Source organism: Nuphar pumila, chromosome 16 (genome assembly GCF_984573655.1).
Source record: "Nuphar pumila chromosome 16, dmNupPumi1.hap1.1, whole genome shotgun sequence".
NCBI classification, from domain to species: domain Eukaryota; kingdom Viridiplantae; phylum Streptophyta; class Magnoliopsida; order Nymphaeales; family Nymphaeaceae; genus Nuphar; species Nuphar pumila.
In genome coordinates this window covers 46,312,645-46,322,746 of record NC_143264.1, presented here as the reverse complement: position 1 = coordinate 46,322,746, position 10,102 = coordinate 46,312,645, and the positions used below count along the sequence as shown (strand labels likewise).

Here is a 10,102-nt window from a genome sequence, read left to right as displayed (position 1 = left end):
GAACGATCTGCCAGTTGAAGTGTAATCGGAGTCGATCTCATCTCACCTAGCCCGAAAGAATCAAAGAAATATCCGGGCAGAATGTTCACGCTTGCTCCAAGATCGAGCAATGCGCGTTCTATCTGGATGTTCCCTATAGTACAAGCAATGATAGGGGCTCCAGGGTCCTTGAGCTTTGGTGGTGTCTGATGCTGAAGTACTGAACTCACCTGCTCAGTCAGATGGACCCTGTTAGGAACTCGCTCTCTGGATTTCCTCTTTTGCGTACATAGCTCCTTCAGGAATTTGGCATAAGCTGGCACATGCTGAATAGCATCGAGCAAAGGTAGGTTGATCTGCACATGCTTGAAGATATCAAGCATGTCCTGGATCTTCGCACCTTGCTTCCCTCTATAACCAGGAGACTCTAATGCTTTGGGATAGGGTGGTGGGGGAATATACTCTGCTGGCTCCTCCTCTTTGCGAGAAGACTCACTCCTATCCTTCTTCTTCTCTGAGGATAAAGATGATGAAGGTGATGATGGGGATGGGGATGATGATTGAGCCGACGTAGGTGAAACAATGGTCTCTGGCTCCTCTATCTTCTCTCTACTCTCTCGCTCTCTGCTCTCGACGTGATACTCACGTCCACTCCTCAAGGCCATAACTGATTTAGCCTGCTGCTGTGTCTCAGTATGAAATAGGCCTCCAGTCATCTGGTCCTTACCCTTCGGGTTCATGACAGCCTGACTCGGCAATGTACCCTCGGGTCTCCTACTAATAGCCTCAGCTAACTGTCCCATTTGCGACTCTAACTTCGCAATGGACTGCGTATGCGAGCTCAAAATCTGGCTACACTTCTCGAAGGCATTCTGATTAGAGGTTTTCACCTCTTGGAATGCCTGGAGAAGTCTCTCCTCAAAAGATGTCTGCGGGGCAGACTCCTGCTGAATCGGGGAAGGAACTGAAGAAGAAGAAGACTGAGCATAGTTCGGTCTTTGAAATGGCTGAGTAAAAGATGGCTGCCGAACTGGCTGAGAGGAAGAAGGCATCTGTATAGAAGACTGTGGATTCTTCCATGAAAAATTGGGATGGTTACGCCAACCCGGATTATATGTCGATGAAAATGGGTTATTTGGCGGTCTGACGTAACCCTGAGCTGCCTGAACTTGTTCTTGAACAAATTCAGGGTACTGAGCTGCTGAAGGGCACTCAGTGATCTCGTGTGTCGGACTGGCACAAAGAGTACACACCTGCTGTGTAGTGGATGGTCCTGAGAGAAGCTGGTCCAGCTTCTGAGCAATCATGTCTACTTTGCACTGTAGTGCAGTAGATGGACCAATCTCAAGAACACCAGCTTTCTTCTGAATGCTGGGTGTGGCTCTATCAGAATGAGAGCTCGAAGCATGGTGGAGTGAATTCTCGGCCAATGTATCAAATAGCCTCCATGCTTCGTCCTCGCTCTTCAGCATGAATGTCCCACCGCATGAAGAGTCGATCATCTGACGATTCTTGTCAGACAATCCATCATAGAAACTCTGCACCAGTTGCCATTTCGGCACCTGATGATGGGGGCATTTCCTGAGGAGATCCTTCATTCTCTCCCAGGTCTCATGAAAGCGCTCACCATCTAGCTCTGAAAAGCTAGTGATGGCTCTACGATATTGGTTCGTGCGACCAATGGGAAAGTATTTCCGAAGAAACTCCTGTTGCAACTGATCCCAGGACTCTATTTCTATAGAATCTAGGGACTTTAGCCAATACTTGGCTTTGTCCTTCAATGAAAAAGGGAATAGAGTCAACCTCGACGCATCATCATCGAAATTCTGTATCTTAACAGTAGAACAGATTTCGAGGAATTCATCTAAGTGTCGGTAGGGATCCTCATGACTAAGGCCATAAAAGGATGGAAGCATTTGAATAATGCTGGCCTTAATCTCATAATGTGGCGCTCCTACATCGGGTCTCCGAATGCAGGATGCCTGAACAGTCTGTGGGAATGAAGTATTCCCGCAGAGGGCGTGAAAGAACTGGGGGTGGAGGTGGAGGATCCATGTCAGCCATTGTTGCCGAACTTCGATGAGAATGTAAAATTCTCTCTGGGTTGTCAACAAATGGGTGTAATGGGGTTCCTAGACCTCGTCGACCCTGCATACACTGGTACTAAAACCAGATGTAAGCAAACGACCTAACTAAAAAAATTAACTAGCACAGATACTAAAATGTAAATAAGCAAATAACAGTAACTAAAAACAAACAAATATGCTATATAGTTATGTCAGAATTCTATACTAAATAATTAAATAACAAAGTAAACTATTCTAAAATGCTAAAACAAATAAATACAGGAAATCACAAACTATGTTTTTCTAAAACCCACCTGTCTAATCGCTCCTTGCAGAATGATAATTAAGTGAATCCTAAAAAGAACAATATGTGAATCCTATATTTACTTACTATGTTAATCCTATATTCACTTACTAATCCTACTAACTAAAAAGAAAACAACTAATTAACTAACTAAAACAAAATAATAATAAATTAAACTCTAAGAAATAAAGTAATTAATTCGCCGTTCCCCGGCAACGGCGCCAAAATTTGGTTGATATTTTGGAATGCTCTTTTTTAAAACACTTATTTTCAATAAAACTTTGGAAAATCGTCAACCAAAAATATAAAAACCGACTTTCCACAAAGTGGTAAGTACGGGTCGATCCTCAGGGAACAGGAATTAATAACTACAATTCTAGAAAATTTAATTTATTAATATCAAATGGCAATCTACAATTATAAAGTGAATACAACTACAATTAAGCACTAAAAGAACACTAAACAAGCATTCAGTCTTCTGCTCCACACCAAGGGTATTTTTGTCTTTTCGCCACTTAGAGAATCTTCTCACTTGTATAATAACCCTGGAAACTAAATATGCTTTTCAACCTAAAAATGCAGAAAAGTACAAAGTTAGTTTTCTATTTTAATTATGCAAACAACATCTAAAACTATATCTAATTCTACGAAAATAATAAACAAATGCTACTTATCAAACAAAAATTAAATAAAATACTAAATTAATTCTAAAATTAACCAAATTACTTCTACTAATGCTGTATGATGATTATGCAAATTCTAAAATACAGAAACTACTGAAAACAAACCTAAAATGCCGAAACTAAAAAAATTACGAAACTGCCCCTAACTAGTGTAAACTAGCAATCTGACAGGTTATCGGAAAACCACTGTTTGACAGGGCAAACGAGGTCCGATTTTCCCGAAATTTGTTCTGTTCTGCAACTGACAGATTAAACAAATTGACAGTTTTTACAGAATTGAAAAACAGTATCTGGAACTCCAGATATAAGCGTTTCAAATCTAGGAAAAATCAGGATATCGTCAGTCCTGTAATTTAAAATCCAGAAAAAGCGGTTTTCACAAAACGCTTAAAAATCAGACCAAATCAACTCCGAATGAACTGAAATTTGGTCTGCAGTTAAATAACACGTTAATAAAGTGAATAAAAGAAAAAAAATTGGAAAACACAGAATTTTTGCTCAGAAAATAATTCTGTTGCGACAGGGCAAAAATCTGGTTTTTATTTGAGTGCACTATTCACTTTATGAACCTATTTACCCCCTATCAAATGTAATCTACACCTAATGCAATCTAAATGACATTGTATAACAGTGTATATGCAGATGAATATTAGGAAAACACTAAATGCACGACGAACAAAACACTACAAGCAATTTATGACTAGAACGAAGTTAACTAACAATAGAAATGCAACTATGCTCAATAATGAAATACAATCTAACTACTAAGTTAACTAATATCTAACTATCATTCAAACCACAATGAAACACATTTCATACATACTAAATAAATACGCTATACGTACACACACTTCTACACTAAAACTAAATTAGATAAATAAACTAATTAATATAGAAATCAAAAAAGAATAATAAGAAATGACTTACTTAACTAAAGAACGAAGGCTAAGGTTAGGTTTCACTTGGTTGACTCAACTAGGATCGGTTTCGACTTGAGTAGGTTCAGTTTGGGTTTGGATGCACTCGGATGGGATTAGGTAGGCTCGATTTGACTAGGTTGAAAGAGATAGGTTCGAGCTAAGGTTAACTCACTAATTGGATTCGGTTTTGAGTTACCTTAATCAACTAGGTTCGGTTGACTTAGGTGGACTCGGTTTGACCTTAGTTAAGGTTGGGTTGGGTTTGGCTAAGGTTGACTCGATCTCGGATTGGTCTTGACTTGGACTTAGGCTAGGCTAGGGTTTGAACTTGGTTTAGGATAGACTTAGTCAACTAGGTTCGGGTTGACTTAGACTCAACTAAGTTGGACTCAACTTAGGTTCGACTAGGCTCGAATGGGCTAAGGTAAGCTCGGTTTGACTCACTAGGTTTAGACTAAGTTTTTACCCGAGTTAGGTCTTTGACTAGGTTTGACCAAGGTTGGGTTTTGGATTTAGGTCTAGCAAGACTAGGATGAACTCGGTTTAGGTAGGCTTGAACTAAGTTGAATCAACTAGGTTTGACTTAGATAGGTTAGGTAGACTAGGTTGACCTAACTTAGGTTAGGGTTGACTCCACTAAGCTTGACTAAGGTTGGGCTTTGGTCTTAGACTCGACCTAAATGCGGTTTAGGCTTTGACTTGGGCTAGGCTAGGTTTTGACTAGACTCAAAGGGGTGTAGACTAAGGGTTGACTCGACCTACGCTCGGTTTGACTAGGTTAGGTCTAGACTAAAGTAGTAACCTCCTAATTAAGCTACAATTAATCCAAAGTTCACGATTTTAATGGAAGAGGTTGGAAAAAGGAATGTAATAATTACCAATGTTCAAACTTTGAAATGCTTTGGATTCTCAAAAATCGCCCCATTTAAAGAGGGAGTTACACTCCTTAATTGCCTTTAATGCCTTTTTGGAAATCTGAAAAGGCCAATCTAGAAATCCACGATTTTTGCTTTTCAAGATGGAATTAAAATGCTTTTAATGCTCTATGGAAATCGTGTAACCTATATTGGAATTTTGGTTTAATTGCAAAACACTTTCCAAAGTTAAGGAGTAACTCCTTCATTAATGCACATTCAAAATTCAAATCTTCCTTAAATGCCTCACATGATTTTTGAAGAATATCCTTTTTCCAAAAGCTTTCCAATTTTCAATTACTTTAATTACCTCCCTTCTCAAAAATCGCCAACTTCAATGGATGCTACTTTCTAAACTAATAGACTTAATTATACCTAGGGAACAAAAGAACTTAAATGGAAAATCGATTTCCTAGGAGTTAATGCTAACCTAATTCCAAAACTTACCTAAATACAACCCTAAAAACGGCTAAAACAATAAACCCTAATACATTGAACCTAGACAACCTAATTAAACCTACCTAATTGCAATTAAGAATTACCAAAAACAGCTTAGAGCTCGAATTGAGCTCTAATGGCTGCCGCCCCTCCTTGGGGAAGAAGAAGACTAAAAAAAAAAAAATACAACCTAAAAGAAAATGATTAAACTAAACATCAAACACTTTTGATAAAACTAAATTAAAATCTAATAAAAAGAACTCCTAATTACACAAAGGCAAACATAAACAACACTATGCTGGAATTCATAAAAAAAAACATCAAGAATTAAGACTCGATTTTTGGAATTTTCTCAATAGACCTAAAACACAAAAAACACAAAATGATAAAAACGATTATCTAGAGTAGTCCTAAAATGCTAACTCTACCACAACACACTTTGCAACACTGTAAAATCAATAAAATATGCAGACATGCAGTATGAAGTAGAAGCTTACACACACACCACTAGCAAACAAAATAAAAGAAATCGGCTAGATGAGATTCTAGCCGATTTTCACAATTTGAATAAAAAATCTTTAAAAATCAAAGACACCCAAATCAAGCAATGACTCAACCCTCAATAGATCTGCAAGAACTCACTAGAATCGGATCTATAAAGGGTCTATTAACCCAGCATGGCTGCTAAAACCCGAACTAAGGCAAAAATTGAAAATAAATCAAAATCGGCTAGAATGGATCTAGCCGATTTTTAATGAAAAATGCCTTTCTTCAAGTCCCCAACACCCAAAATAACTCAAACTGATCTTTTTGAAGGCTTTTTCTGTAGAACTAACACAAACACACACATTGGATCAGACAACCCAAATCGGCTAGAAGAACCTCTAGCCGATTCACACGTTTTTCTTGAAAAGTGATGAAAATCGGTACTCGAACATGCAAACAATGAAACAATCCTAGGTCTAACGTGCTGGTCTATGCACGAATACTATTCTAAGGTTGAAACAAAAAGAAAACCAAGAAACATACAGAAAATAACAAAACCAAAAACCACACACAAAAACCGGTTTTATCTAGAAGAGAAGGAAGAAGAAGACCTACCTTTTGGAAGATCCGACGACCGGGGGGGTGAAGAAGAGCGGACCGTGGCTGGAGGTAGACGTCTTCTACAGTTCAAGGATGCTGTACTTCACCAAAAACGGCACCTATTGCAGCTGCTACACGTTGGAGATCCACCGATGATGGAATGTGAGCCGATTCGCGATCGGAGGGTGTAGAAAGCCGGATGGAGGTAGGGCCGGCTCACCTTGGTGTTGTGTTGCGCACTCCCGCCCAAGGTTAATGGTCTCCACCTCTGCTACACCTGCAAAAGTACAAAAAAATGGTGAAAAGACAGCAAGGAATAAGAAAGAAAGGAAAAGAAACCAAAGAAAGCTTGAAAATATGCTTGAAAATCAAGCATAGGTCGATCTTCAATGGCCAACACTTGGGAAAGATGGAGAGGAAGGAGCTGCTGCTGTAGAGTCACTGTAGGGGGCGTCCAAACACAGCCAAAGACGCCTAGGGCTTCTCTAAAAAGTATATTTATACCTTTTGGAATTTGCAAAAACAATGTTATAAAAAAAATATTTTCTAGGCGCCTCTTTTTGGGGGGTTTTCAGAAAAACTTTTTGAAATGGATCTGGATAGGCGTATGGGTTGGGTTTTGGACTTTTAAAGAGTTGATCCAAGGTCCAATTGACCTAATTGGGTCGGATATGGATCCGATCCACCTCGAAATCCGTGCCCAAACACTGAAATAGCCATAACTCTCTCATTTTAACTCCGATTTTTCTGAAATTCGAACCATAGCCCCTTACTATCAAAACACATCTAAACATGGGTTTAAAACCTTAAACTTGACACAAAATGCATGAAAAACTTGTTTACATGATGTGCAATTCATGCATCATCAAAGGGTCATCAATCACCATCCCTATGAGCATCATTGGAGACCACAACAGGGCAACCAGTTCTAAACCCAGCAACAACAAAAACAGAGGCAGTCAAAGCAGCAAGTTAGAAGAGTCTAAAGATTTGAAAGGAAAGTATTCTAGAATCCAGAATAGACCTTTTCAATCCAGCCCTCAGCAAAAGGAAAAAAATCAAGGAAAACCAAAGCGCGGAAACTGGAGCGGCGATCGAGATTTCACTCCTATAGACAAGCCACTCGACGAAGTCCTTGAATACATGTTGATTAAGGGATTAGTGAAGCTCTCAAAGGCCACAACTCCTCCCACCATCATGGGAAGGTTCAAGAATCAGTTTTGCAAATTCCATCGGGCAGTAGGGCATGACACTGATCATTGTTTTGTCCTCAAAAATATTGTACAAGACTGTATTGATAAGAACCTCTTTGTTGAAGGCAGAGAAGAAGAACATCCAGTAGCCCTAACCAAGAAAGAAGTCAAAGAAGTCAGCATTCAACAGAAATCCAACAATCTGAAGAAGATAAAGCGTGATGGTTGGAGTTATGATCGCGAGTTTACTCCTTTAGGTGAGCCAATCGAAGAAATTCTTGGATATCTGCTCGCGAAGGATATGATCAAACTTCCAAGGATTGTGGATCCTCCCGTCACCATGGGGAAATGGAAAGATTGTTTCTGCGAGTTCCATCGGGCAATGGGGCACAATACTGAACGTTGCTTCGTTCTAAAAAATATTGTACAGGACTACATCGATAAAGAGCTTTTGGTGCCGGAAGAAAGGGAGGGACGAGTTGCAGTCCTGACCAAGCCTTTCCCAGATCACTCTGAAGAATGACAATGCCAATGCCAATGCCTTCTCATTTTGTCAGGACGATATAGTCCTAGTGGTTTTCCTTTTTCAAGTCGTCATCCTTTTTAAGGCATCAATAAAATCATCAACTTTTCTCATTTAATTATGACATTCTTCTTGTGGTTGTTCTGTTTTTGTTATTATCTCTCCCCCATTACACTGGGGTATCTTTTTGAAAATTTGTTTTCAAGCGTTCTATATGCAGGCAGGATAAACAAATTCCTCATTTCATGCACTTGTGCATTCATATGCATCAACTCATATTCATTTGCATTCAATTGCATTAATAACAATCCGGTCGGTATTGGGATTTCAACAAACAGTCCCATCACAATTCCTAATGATCCAAAGATCATCGCCAATACTGAACCAAAACCCAGCACTCGAACTGGTATTATTTCAAAATCCAGTATTCAAGCTGGTACATTTTCAACTTTTTGGAAAACCGAGTTCCGACTCGGGTTTTTATTCAAATTATTTTCCTTTGTTGATCCGGGTTCCGACTCCTGATCTCTCTACTTTACTCGAGCCTTGACTCGAACTCTTCATTTTCCTTTGTTGATCCGGGTTCCGACTCGTGATCTCTCTACTTTATTCGAGCCTTGACTCGAACTCTTCATTTTCCTTTGTTGATCCGGGTTCCGACTCGTGATCTCTCTACTTTATTCGAGCCTTGACTCGATTTCTTCATTTTCCTTTGTTGATCCGGGTTCCGACTCGTGATCTCTCTACCTTACTCGAGCCTTGACTCGAACTCTTCATTTTCCTTTGTTGATCCGGGTTCCGACTCGTGATCTCTCTACCTTACTCGAGCCTTGACTCGATTTCTTCATTTTCCTTTGTTGATTCGGGTTCCGACTCGTGATCTCTCTACTTTATTCGAGCCTTGACTCGAACTCTTCATTTTCTTTTGTTGATCCGAGTTCCGACTCGTGATCTCTCTACCTTATTCGAGCCTTGACTCGATTTCTTCATTTTCCTTTGTTGATCCGGGTTTCGACTCGTGATCTCTCTACTTTATTCGAGCCTTGACTCGAACTCTTCATTTTCCTTTGTTGATCCGAGTTCCGACTCGTGATCTCTCTACCTTATTCGAGCCTTGACTCAAACTCTTCATTTTCTTTTGTTGATCCGAGTTCCGACTCGTGATCTCTATACCTTGTTCGAGCTCAGATTCGAGCTCTTCATTTTCTTTGTTGATCCGGGTTCCGACTCGAGATCTCTTTATTCATTCGAGCTCAGATTCGAGCTCTTCATTTTCTTTGTTGATCCGGGTTCCGACTCGAGATCTCTTTATTTGTTCAAGCTTTGATTCGAGCTCTTTATTTTCCTTTGTTGGTCCGGGTTCCGACTCGAGATCTCTTCGAGGTTGTCATTCTCTTTTGTTGATCCGGGTTCCGACTTGAGTTCTCTTTATCTTATCCAAGCTCTAATTCAAGTCCTTCATTTTCCTTTGTTGATCCGGGTTCCGACTCGTGATCTCATTATCTTATTTGAGTTATGATTCGAGCCTTCCATTTTCCTTTGTTGATCCGAGTTCCGACTCGTGATCTCTATATTTTATTCGAGCTCTAACTCGAACTCATCATTCTCCTTTATTAATCCAAGTCATTTTAATCATCAAGGTCTGTCAATTGCTCAAATTTGATATTTTGCTCTCCAAATTCCAATTTAAATCTTCAAATCAGGCAATTCTCCAATTTCGACCTCTGGGTCACCCAATTTTCAATTCTCAATTTCAATTACCAATTTCCAATTCTCGACCTTCGGGTCAATCAATTTCCAATTCTCGACCTTCGGGTCAATCAATTTCCAAATTTCGACCTTCGGGTCAATCAATTTCCAATCTTTGACCTTCATTTCCAAATTTCGACCTTTAGGTCAATCAATTCTCAATTTCGACCTTTGGGTCACCCAATTTCGACCTTTCGGTCAATCAATTCTCAATTTTGACCTTTTTGGTCAAATCAATTCTCAATTT

General features: G+C 39.5%; 1 non-coding gene across 1 annotated transcript; it reads left to right on the top strand.

Annotated features, from left to right (window-relative positions):
* Positions 1–1,539: 1,539 nt before the first annotated feature.
* Positions 1,540–1,642, top strand: LOC149813218 (small nucleolar RNA R71). Its single transcript, XR_016428424.1, has one exon. It is a non-coding gene; the product is annotated as a small nucleolar RNA R71 (small nucleolar RNA).
* Positions 1,643–10,102: the final 8,460 nt, after the last annotated feature.